This window comes from Delphinus delphis, chromosome 3 (genome assembly GCF_949987515.2).
Source record: "Delphinus delphis chromosome 3, mDelDel1.2, whole genome shotgun sequence".
Classification (NCBI taxonomy): Eukaryota; Metazoa; Chordata; class Mammalia; order Artiodactyla; family Delphinidae; genus Delphinus; species Delphinus delphis.
The window spans coordinates 104934333-104947463 of record NC_082685.1 but is presented as its reverse complement, the minus strand read 5'-3'; positions in this window follow the sequence as shown (position 1 = coordinate 104947463).

Below are 13131 nucleotides of genomic sequence, written 5' to 3'. Positions count from 1 at the left end.
CCCTCTACCAGTCTTTGCAGATTGACTCTGTGCCAGCTTTTCCTCCTAGTGTGTCTCAACCATAGTCTTTTGCACTAGGCAGCTATGATTTTTTCATTTGCCTTAAAATGTTTTCAAGCAATGCCCAACAACTTTCCATTCGGAGTGAGTTATGAGATGTGAGAGACCAAGACAAATGTCTTGCTTCAGTACTTTAGGTGGCTCTCATACAAGTTAATACAGAAATACACAATATTTTGTAAATAAGGTCTGCTCTTCTCCCTGCAGAACAAGGGATCAGGGTCCCATACTGGCAACATGACCTACTGACTTCCAGACTGACATAAGTTTGGAAAGTGGTGGGGTAAGGGAAAGAAAAAAACACCACAAAGCTTTCCTACCATTTAAATTTTTTCTCTTCCTTGATTCAGCATTTTCTTGGTCGCTATAATCCTGTCTGTTCCAGAGTTCTAACAAAGTTAGTTCTAATTATCTCTGTACATTTTTCAATATTTCTGGGAAAAGACTGGAGCTTGGAGTTGGCTACTCCATTATTTTGTTTTATTCTAACCAATTTGTACACTGGTCCCAGCTTCTGCATTATTCTCTTATTAGATTAAAGTAGATAATTACATAGGTAGGTAAACCCATCCTTAAACACAAATATACAATTTGATATTGATAACTGTTTTCACGAAAAATCCATTGTTGACCACATTAAATCATTGTGGCCAGCCAGCATAAAGTAAGAACCCCCAGTATCAACATCATTTTTTCCTGATATATCATATACATAGTATACAGGAAAAATATAGTCCTCAGCATTCAATGCCCCTAAGATCCTTTATTAGCCTCTCTGTCTCTCCCTTTACCTCTCTCTATCTCACCCTATTTTGTGACTGAAAAACATCCTTTTTCTTAATGTATCACATCTAGCTATCTTTTTTGCTCAGTATATTGATACAATTAACTGACTGAAAAATTGACCACGTATTGGATGGGACTGTAATGTACTCTCTTGAAAAATGCTTGAACCTGTAATAGCCTCCTTATATGATGTTATATATAGATTTTGATTCAAGAAATGCATCATAACTTTCTCCATTGTTTAAGTGAATGAATTTCTTTGTGTCTCTGAAGTTTAGTGTGGTTAAGTTGCAGTTGCATTTCTTGATTTATAGTTAATAGATTACACTGCTAGATTCTTGCAATAGATTATGCACCACTCATCTCCTTTAGTGTTCTCTTAACTCCTTTTGTCTTTCTTGTGTATTCATAAATAATCTTTAGATATGAAGTTTTCTTTGAAATGATATTTTTTAAAGTTCCTAAAGATATTTTTTAAAAATCAACCTTATTATAAAATACTTAATCATTGTAAGAACATAAATATTTAAAAGTGTGAGAAAACAAAAGAGAAATCTGGAAACACTTCTACATGTTATGAGAAACAATTAGTATAACATATTAAGAGTATATGATTTCTAAAAATAGATTGAACATTTATTTTTAAATTAAGAAAGTTTTAATAATTAAAACTTTTCTTCTTAGAAAAGCATCAATTTTAGAAAATAATTTTGAGCAAAGAGTGAAGGAAATGACACTAATATTTCTCTATTTTTCTGTGTAGCAGCTGTTTGGGATCAAAAAAATAATTCATTGAAAAAATATTAAACCATTGGTTCATACACATGGAGAGTATTTTATGTCATTCATGTCTACCTTTCCACAAAAGTATCATTCCCATATTTTCTTTTGGCTCCTGTATTTTCAAAATGAATGTCTTTTGCTCAGAAATATTTGAAATACACTTCTTTCAATATTAATATCATAAATTAGTGTTATTAAATCACTTTCATTTACATGCATATGGTGATGATTTTTAAAACTATATGCCTGCACTTATGCCACCAGATGAGACTAATCACAATATGATATGAGACTTTTATCATTGTCTCATAATAATAAGATTAAAGAATATAGCAGAGTAAAATGATTATCACTTTTATAATTTTTATGCATATTAAGCCTGTGAATAACTGTACATGTTCATGTGTATTACTGCACATGTATGCATGAACATATGTAAGTTAATAGAGTTTAATTTCCTTTAGGGAGAAATAATATCACACTTGAGGCCAAGATTTCAGGTGCAATTCTTATTCTCTATATGTTTTCCTTCAAACTTACTTCAACATTATATTGGATAGCTATTACTTTGTAGTAAACAAACACAAAACCTCAGTGGCAAACAATATAAGCATTTTCTTATCACATCTTTAGCTGGTGAGCAACTGATCTAGTCTGGGCTAAACTAAATGTTTCTGCTTTAAGATGTAGATCTGCCTGAGCTTGGCTCATTGTCACAGGTTTGCTTTTGGTCTGCTCCATGTATACTAATTTGGGAACCAGGCTAAAGATGCAGCAGCTACATGGGGGAACATTTCCTAGGGTAAGGGCAGAGATTAGAGAAAGAAAGAGAAAACATGCAATACCCCTAGAGACCTAGGCTTGAGACTGACCAGCTTTATTGAAATATAATTGACAAAAAATGTTGTGTCAATTTACATAATTTGTTTTTTTTCATTTTCATGACTGAAATATGTATATATATATGTGTGTGTGTGTGTATACCAACAGTGTAGGAGGGTTCCATTTTCTCCATATCCTGGCCAACACTTGGTATTTCTTTTTGACAACAGCCATTTTGACAGGTGTGAGGTGATATCTCATTGTAGTTTTGATTTACATTTCCCTGATATTGAGCATCTTTTCATGTGTCTGTTGGCTATCTGCATGGCTTTGAAACAATGTCTATTCAAATCCTCTACCCATTTTTTAATCAGGTTATTAGTTTTTTGTGATGTTCAATTGTATGAGTTCCCTTTACCTTTTGGATACTAACCCTTTAGCAGATAGTATATCATTTGCAAATATTATCTCCCATTCAGTAGGTGGCCTTTTCATTTTGTTGATAGTTTCCTTTACTGTGCAAAAGCTTTTTTAGTTTGACGTAGTCCATTTGTTTATTTTTGCTTTCATATCCCTTGCTCTAGGAGACATATCCAAAAGAAAATATTTCTAAGACCAATGTCAAAGAGTGTATTGCCTATGTATTCTTCTAGAAGTTTTATGGTTTCAGGTATTATGTTTAAATCTTTAATATTTTTTTGCATTTTAATTTTTTTGCTATTGAGTTGTGTAAGTTCTTTATATATTTTGGATATTATCCTTTAATCAGATATATAATTTGTAAATATTTTCTCTGACTCCATAGGTTGCCTCTTAATTTTGTTGATAGTTTCCTATGCTGTGCAGAAGTTTTTTGTTTTGTTTTCTTTTGCTTTTAATTTGATGCAGTCCTATTTATTTGTTTGTTTGTTTGTTTATTGCTTTTGGTGTCAAATACAAAAACATCATTGCCAAGATCAATATCAAAGAGTTTACCTCACGTTTTCTTCTAGGAGTTGTATGGTTTCAGGTCTTACATTCAGCTCTTTAATTTATTTTGAGTTGTTTTTTGTGTATGTATTTTGAGATTTTTGCGTATGGTGAAAGACAGTGATCTAGATTCATTCTTTTGCATGTGGCTGTGCAGTTTTCCCAACACCACTTATTGAAGAGACTGTTCTTTCCCTATTGTATATTCTTGAGACCTTTGTCATAAATAAGTTGACCATTTTTGTGTGGGTTTATTTCTGGGCTCTCTATTCTGTTCCATTGATATATGTGGTTGTTTTTATCTCAATACCATACACTTTGGATTACTACAACTTTGTAATATTGTATGATACCAGGAGATGTGATGCTTCCAGCTTTGTTCTTCTTTTTTTAGGATTGCTTTTGCTATTTGGGGTAATTTGTGGTTCCATACAAATTTTAGGCTTGTTTTTTGTATATCCATGAAAATGCCATTGGAATTTTGAAAGGGATTGCATTGAACCTGTACGTCACTTTGGGTAGTATTAATATTTTAACAATATTAGGTCTTCCAATCCATGAACTCTGCATATCTTTCCATTTATTTGTGTCTTCTTCAATTTCTTTCATCAGTATCTTATAGTTTTCAGTGTATAGATCTTTGACCTACTTAGTTAAACTTATTTCTAAGTATTTTATTCTTTTTGATCCATTTGTAAATGGGATTGCTTTCTTAATGTCTGTTTCTGATAGTATTTGTTAATGTATAGAAATTCAACTGATTTGTGTATATTGAATTTGTATCCTGTAACTTTACTTAAATTTAGTAGTTGTAAGTGTTTCTTTGGTGGAGTCTTTATAATCTATATATTTAGACTTTATAGTATTTTCTACATATAATAATAGTATGTCATCCCCAAACAGAGAGAATTTTACTTCTTCCTTTCCAATCTGAATGTATTTTATTTCTTTTTCTTGCCTAATTGATCTGGCTAGGACTTCCAGTACTATGTTGAATAAAAGTGGCAACAGTGTTCATCCATCTTTGTCTTCTTCCTGACCTTAGAGGAAAAATTTTCAGCTTTTTACCGTTGAATATGATGTTAGCTGTAGGCCTGTCATATGTGGCTTTATTATGTTGAGGTATGCTCCCTTTATACCCTGTCTGTTGAGTTTTGGGTTGTTGAATTTTGTCAGATGGTTTTCCTGCATCTATTGAGATAATCACGACGATTTTTATTCTTCAGCTTGTTAACATGTTGTACAACATTCATTGACTTGCAGATGTTGAACCATCCCTGAAACAAATCCCATTATGATTCTTTTACTGTACTGTTGACTTCTGTTTGCTGATATTTTGTTGAAGATTTTGGGACTGCACATTTTGAATTTAGACTACTTTCCATATGGATAAAATAAGAGGTATATATTTCAGCCAGATAATTCAATCTACCACAGTTAATATACTTTATGTCCTTTGTCTTTGTCTTGCTATAATTTTAGTATATTTAAGGGATTCATTCTTGAATTAATATGATGAGATATTTAATAGAAGGCTAAAATAAAAATAAATGTTTTAGATATTGATTAAAAATATTAATTTTCTTATCCAACTTATCCAAGTTAATTTTAATATGCAAAGCATTATGGTACTCTTAAAATGCAGTTTATATAAGATAATTTATTTTTATTAACAACTCAAAAATTTATAAGGCAAAATAGGTATGTTTGTATACATAGGGGCTCTAGTGAAATCTGCAGATTCACCAGAAGCACTTTTAAGGAAATATTTATCAGGTTAAATTATGACTGTTGTCTGAAAAGCAGCCCTGGTTATTTCCCATATTCTTTCTTTTTTCATTTTTTCCCTTGATAAATAGTGATGTCTTCTAGTAATATTTGCATTAATGAATTGTTATTTGATTTCTCAAAAGCTGTGGTTTTTCAATTTTATTGATAATAGTGATGTATTTATTTTTTTCAAAACTGACAAAGAAAATATCTTACTGATAGAAAATACATGCATAATTCTACACTGTGATGAAAAACTGATTAACCTACAAAGTACAATCCTGGTATGTTATTTGTGAAGTTTTCATTTGTTACTTTTCATTTTGTATTTCTTTGGAGATAAGCATCAAAATATAATTCCCTTTCTTCTCATGCCTCTACACACTTTATTCTTGTTTTGCCTCTTATATTACCATAGATTTCTGAGTACTACTCAAAAGCCATGGAAACAATAGAAAGCTTGACATATGGAGGTATTATATAAAGGGATTAAAATCTTATTTAAAGCCTTTTACCATAGAAACGAGATGGCTTATACCTCACAACTGGGTGAAATGATTGCCACCTATTTTGTCTTTAACAGTGTTTCAGAGTAAAAGACATTGGAGTTTTGGACAAAGAGGCTTATATTAACAAATTATTACTTCTTCAAATCTCTAGGGTTTCTTTCCACTTTCTTAATGTTGTTACTTAGTCAGTGTTTACAAGGTTAGTGTTACACTTAACATGTATAGTGTTACACTTAACACGTATCTTAAAATTCTTTTAAAAATGAAAAACATATTTGCTTATAACTGTATCCAAATTACACACTATTTATGAATACTTTAAGATACTAAGAGAAGCAAAATACACTTATATCAGAGGTTGTGATTCAGAAGCAATTTCCAGCATGAAATCAAGAAACCAAGCAATAGTAGAAACAATAAAAACTGCATAAATAGATAAATACTGACTACTGAGTGCCAAGCTTGGGCAAATTATTTAATTTTTTGTGCCTCTGATTCTATATTGGTAAAGTGGAGGTGATGAGAATGCCAACCTTGTAATGTTGATCTGATTAACCAATTAGTAGAAGCCAGGAAGGCACTTGAAATAGTGTCTAGTACATAATGAATTCCAAATAAGCATTATTAATTAATTTTGCTCCGGTGTTATAAATATGCCATCATTGCTTCTAGCAATAATATAAATATTTCTATAATGACATACTATATTGGTCACTTGAGCTATGATTCTTCAGAGAAGCATTCTTAATATACGGGTTAAGTGGGCCATTCGAACAGAAAATTAGTTCAATTCATTAATATATGGCATTTTTATGTTATGATCTTCAAATTATTTGTTATGTAGATATACCAAGTAGTAGATCTAGTAATTTCAGGCTGGATTAGGAAAACTAAGGTTCATCTCACAAGAAAATGCAAAATAATTGATAGTGGCTGCCTGTAATTCTATGTCAAGAAGGGTTTAGAGACTAATGCTGATTCAGTCAGGATGATTACCACAATTCTTTAGAAATACCTGCAGTGGATGAGGGTCTGGATGTTTGGCACCTGGGAGTTGCCAACCTTACTTTAGCAATTCAGCATTGCATGTTGCCTTAATTTCAACAAGAAAATCTACAATTATTTTATTCATATAATCATACTTTCAGAAACAGTCATATTACATGCACTGAGGAAATTTAGAATTGAAATGCAGCCCTGGGGTCAAAACATGACAAATTGACTTGTTTATATTGAGTTTTCTTCCTGAGTTTTTCAAAAACATATTGGCAATGAGTAAGTATTTATACTTTTAATTTTCCAGTTATATAATAGTGGAAGATAATTTGAGAGATGTCATTTTCTTCATTATTATCTGTAACAATTTAAAATTATTATGTTGTGCAGTAAAAAGGGAAAAGCAGTAAAAATGCTTTCATTTGGGATGTATGTTATGTATGAGATAAGGGAAAAAAGGAGAGAAAATGTAAATATCTTTGCCCTATGCAAAACAGTTACTTTTTATGCATAGGAATCTGCATTGAGTTGTACAAACCTTTGGGTTAAACTTGAGCATGCTCGTAACAAGCATTTGAACACCTAAATAAATAGGTAAATATAGAGTTAGATGGCATCTATATCAATATGTGTACATAAAAATGTGTATATAGGTATACCCATGTAAATGTGTTCACATATATATGATAGTAATTAGAATATGTATTTATTGGTTTTATTGTTTTTCCATCTGTAGGATAGGAATAGTAATATACCTACAAGGGTAGTAGTGAAAATTAGAACTAATCCATGTTTTATTTATGTTAATTAGAGCCTTTTTTACTGTCTTACTCCAAAATGATTTTCAGTGACTTCTAAACATACGTACCCTAATTAAAATGGAATTATTTTCAAAAATGTATCTACAAATGAGTACAAAAGATGTAGAAAATGGATGAATTCAAGAGCCAGCTTAATAGTCCAAAATATATGTATCTACACATACATTATAACACATACACACATGTACATATACATGTGCATACATATTTTATATATGTGTATATATGTATATCCTATTGCAAACTCTGTCTCTGAATCCTTAAAGTTTTTTTTTAATTATCCAAAATATATTTCATTTTCCTACTCTACATAGTATCTGTTGTACAAAAGTACTCCACCATGATCTAAAGAAAATTTCTAAAAATGATCCATGTTGTACATGAAATTATCATATGTCTGATTATCTGTGTTCATGGTATTTAGTATGCAGTAACTGAAAATTTAAAGCAATCCTATCAGTCAGTGTCTTGTGCGATAGTGTATAAAAGCAATTATAAATACATTTGTGGAAGGGAGTCAACCTGACTAATCATTGAAGCAGGAAAATATTCAAGCTTTAGGCAAATGAATGTGTCAGAATTTGCAGACATTTAATTGATGATACTTTTGATTGATCAATGAATAAGAATGGGTTGAATGACAACAATGCTGTAATCTCTACTGGGTAGCCCAAGTTTAAAGGTGGTTGTTTCTTTTTTTTTTTCTCTGTTTTAGTTTTTTTCTCTGTTTTAGTAGGTAGGAAATTGTCCATATGACATAAAGCATGAAATCTGCATTTTCATGACTGTCTTCTGTCTCTATTTCTTCATCTTTCCTGCATATACTACACACCATACTATAAGCATAAAAAACTGGAGTGTATTTCTTGACCATAGTCTTCTATCATTATATCATTGTTAGTTTGGGGTGAGGAGGAAAAAAAATTATGTTAGCAGTTGGAAACAACATTCTATTCAGCTCCCTATTTCAATCCAGGAAGTAATACAGAAATCAATTTTTTAAATGTTATCTTTTATAGAAGGTAAAACATTCAACTTTCCTCTTTGCCTTTTTGTATGTACCTCATTGGAAGATTCTTTGCTGATTATGTCAATATCTACATATGTCCTCAAAATTTCTGTACAGAAGTATGAAAGTTCCAGGATGACATGACAACCATAGACTTTTCCTAAATTATTTCTGGCTCAAAACACATGGGTGGATATGTACTGGTGTTACTTTCAGAAATTTATGGAAAATGGAATGTGCCAAATGGTAATCTTTCTCAGAGATGAACCAACACATGGTCTCCTAAATGGAGAACAATATTTAGTAAGATAAAGCAAATGCATTATTTATTTTTTCCAATAAGTTCAAAGAAATTTATAAATATCAGGTTTATAATTATAATCTGGTACAAGATACCCCCACAATAATTAAAGTGTTATACTTTTATTTTTCAACCACATAATCATTCCCATGAGTCACAGAATGGCTTCCTGTGCTAGAGGATGATGTGTATTCTACTCTTGTGTGGAGTCTTCTTTAGTCTGTTAAATCTAGTTTATAGTGTTTTTCAACTATTCCATTCCCTTCCCCTTCTCTCTTCCCCATGCACAGCTGATTGGGAAGATTTGTACTCAGTCAATATGAAACATTTTTTGTTATTTTTGTTTCCCTAAGGTATGTTAATTCTATACATGCTCTTTATCACTTTACAATTTATATCTAATTTTCTTTGAAATTCTGAAAGGTCACTTGAATATCTCTCTCTAGAATATATTTCTACACTATAACCTAATTACACACAGATAAGACATGTTAAATTAGAAATATATACATACTTTATAAAATTATTTATCATTATTTCTAATTAATATATATACACACATAATTTTTCCCAAAATATTTAGATAGGTAAGGGCATAATCCATCAATAAGTTTCACTGGGTAAAAATTCAAAATTCCTAGTGTGTAATAATTATATTATTTAACCTAATGAATACGAAGCTGATTAGTTTGCATGTATATTTTTACATTGTAGAAAATATATAAGATATAGAAGAAAATAGATAAAACATTAATGTAGCCATTAAGGTAATATTTCTTTACAAATAATAAAATTGCATTACATTTCTAATTAAGAATTTCTATTGTATACTTTGAAGTCTTTTCTGTATTAATTTTGTAAGATACACTTAACAAAAATATTTATGAAGAGAAGCATCACAAAATATTGCACTTCTGATGAATTGTAATTTTACGTGCATGTATTGAATATAATTTCTAAATTCTAAATATATGGTATGCTTTTATATACTTGAATATTTTGAAAGGCTAATAATGTATTTCATATAAACTCTCATTAATTAATTCCCAAAGCGTTTCAACATACAGTAGTGTGGGGACAAAAATAAGTAAAATTTAAATGGTTACAAACTGGTTAGATTTTAAAAGTCACACACATATAGTCACTTTCCTTTTGATTTTCAGACATATATGACAGATGATAACTTTAAATATTACTGGATATTGTGGAAAATCCCCAAAGCACTTTAAAACAGCTTGTATGAATACCTAGAGTTATCATAATACCTAGCGTTATCTGAGCTATATCTGAATTTAAAATATATACATTATATATGTATATATATTTACAGATTACATGTGATTTGCTTCCATATATGGAATAAAATCATAAGATGGTATTAAATAGCAGTGTTTCTGCAGTTTTTCTATTCTACTTTAAGGTTATTCTAATTTTAAAACATCTTATCCATGTTAATTTCATATCCTTTACAAAAGTAATAAAATAATTATAGGTATGACATGTAATGGTATAGTTCCTGGAGTATCATAGGCATTTTTTTCAGTGCATAAAGTGAAAATATATTTCATTAAATAGGGTTGTGATATGTACTATATAATTGGGAAAATTGTTTCATCTTAAAAAATAATAGTACATTAAAAGTTTCTCCTACGCTTTAATGTGTCATTTAATATACTTAGGAAATATTTTATCAAAATTCTAAAATACACTCAGCAAGTTTTAAGTAAGTTTTAAGAGTAATTAGCTATATATAAGAAACTAAAACCTACTCTATTTTTACCAGATAAATTAAAACATTAGGTCAACAACTTTGAGAAACTCGATATGGAAGTAGAAAAGCGTAAATGTATATATTTATGATTTTACATTTAAGTCTGTATATATTTTACTGTTTCAGTGTTTATTTAAAAGTGTAAATATAATATTTTAAATGTTACAATGTCAAATAATTTTTTTTAAATTTATATATTTTTATTTTGGGCTGTATCGGGTCTTCGTTGCTGCACGCGGGCTTTTTCTAGTTGCGGCGAGCATGGGCTACTCTTCCTTGTGGTGCACAGCCTTCTCATTGCGGTGGCTTTTCTTGTTGCAGAGCATGGGGTCTAGGCAAGTGGGCTTCAGTAGTTGTGGCACGTGGGCTCAGTAGTTCTGGCTCATTGGCTCTAGGGCGCGGGTTCAGTAGTAGTGGTGCACGGGCTTAGTTGCTCCGCGATATGTGGGATCTTCCTGGACCAGGGCTCGAAGCTGTGTCCCCTGCATTAGCAGGCAGATTCTTAACCGCTGATCCACCAGGGAAGTCCTCAAATACTCTTATATTAATCGTATATATGTACATATGCGTATATATGTACATATACATATATATCTTTAACGGTTTATTAGATTTGTTTGAGAAACTACTTAGGATAATGTATTATAAACACAAACATATATATTCATATACATATATTTATTAATATAATGCCCAGTAATCTGTCTAAAGTCAAAGACAAACTAAATATTTCTTTATAAAAAGTTTTAATTTTCACAAATATAATATCCTAGCCACTGTGGTATAATACTTTCACTTATACCTTGAGATCAAAGAAAGAAGGGTTATGTTGAGAGAAATAGAGACAAAAAATATTTCAAAACATTTTCTTCAGTTGATCAATCTTCGAAGTTTATGTTTAATTTGAATACTGAATCGTGTTCTGATTTGCATGTAGGGGGTTGTAACTGATTAACATTTCCAGCATACTAGCTAGAAGAAAATGAATGAACTAAAACAAATTAATTTTAAATCAGAAGACTATAGATTCAAAGAGGTCTACAGAAACTAAATTCTAGAAAAGAAAGAAATCTTGCTAGGTAAGCAAATATTGACAGGACCTTTCTATTCTAGAGGGATGTACCAACAATATGCCTAGGTGAGCAGATACTGGGACTGACATAGGCATAGGTATTCTGCTGGGATTAAAAGAGAAAAGTAGAGTTTTTAGGGGCAAAATGGACTGATGTACAGATTGAATTCTGTTATAAACATAAATACAGAGCTAGTTTTCTATGGCTACCAATCTTCCCCATAAAACTTTGACTTAGTGTGCAGTGATCTAAGAAGCAAGAGGTAGACCTACAATGTTTTGCAGTACTTAGAGCCTTAAATGCTGCTAGGGGTAGAAGACAGAAATATGCACAAAATTGTTCACACCCTCAACTTTTCATCCATCAAGAGACACTTAGAGCTTTTTAAAATTGTGATAAAAAGCACATAAAATTAAATTTACCCTCTTAACCCTTAAGTATACAGTTTAGTAGTGTTAAGTGTGTTCACATTTTTGTGCAGCTGATCTATAGAATGTTTACATATTGCAAAATTGGAACTCTGTCCTCAAGGCCTTTGAAACCAGTGGTGAACTGAAAAAAACTAAATCTGTGATGCAGCATAGCCCAAGTTAACCCAAGACCTCACTGAGTCAAAGTGATCTACCCCCTGGCATAGCTGCCTGTCAGAGTAAAGAGCGTGCATTCTATGGGTAAATAAAAAGGTAATAGGGAGCACCAATGTATTTATGGCAGAAAGCAGCAATCTGAGACTGGGGGAATAAATAAAATGTTTAGAATTATTAAAATTTAGAAACTTAGAAGAGGAAACTCACAGAGAAAAAAATCTCACTGACTACAGGGGTAGGGGGCACTGTTCAGCAGATAATGGCATCTCTGAACTCCAAGGAAGGGCCCAAAGGGCCCAGGTGCAGGAAAGTAAACGTTTGCTAGTTTCTCAGTGCTCCTTTAGGAAACCTTAGACTCTTGACATACAGAACGGTATACACTATATAGATGAATAGTGTTCTTTCACATACCCTAGAAGCAATTTTCTCTTCATATAACATAAGAATTAGATCTGTTGCCATTTTTGTAGCCAAATGCCCTGATCTGAGAGGATCAAATGGTTACAGCATAGACTATGTCCCTAGGTTGAGCCTTAAGATATCAGGAAGACTGGAGGGCTATATTCCTGGATATTCATATTGTAAGAAATATGAGGTCCAGACCTTGAAGTCTTCTCTAAGCCACAAAAGCCAGAGACCCACAGGGCTTACCAGACCCTTAGACAAATATATTTACATATTTACATTCTAAAATGACAGTCAGGACCCAGGATCCTTTTCAACTCATATCTAAAGAGCAAAAGTTGTCTCTGTCTCTTTCTCTATTTCTCTCTGTTTGTAGACATATATATGTGTGTGTGTATAAACATGTAATTTATTTATATTTATATAAATATTGTATGTATGTATGCATTTGTTTTCCAGAAAGGAATGA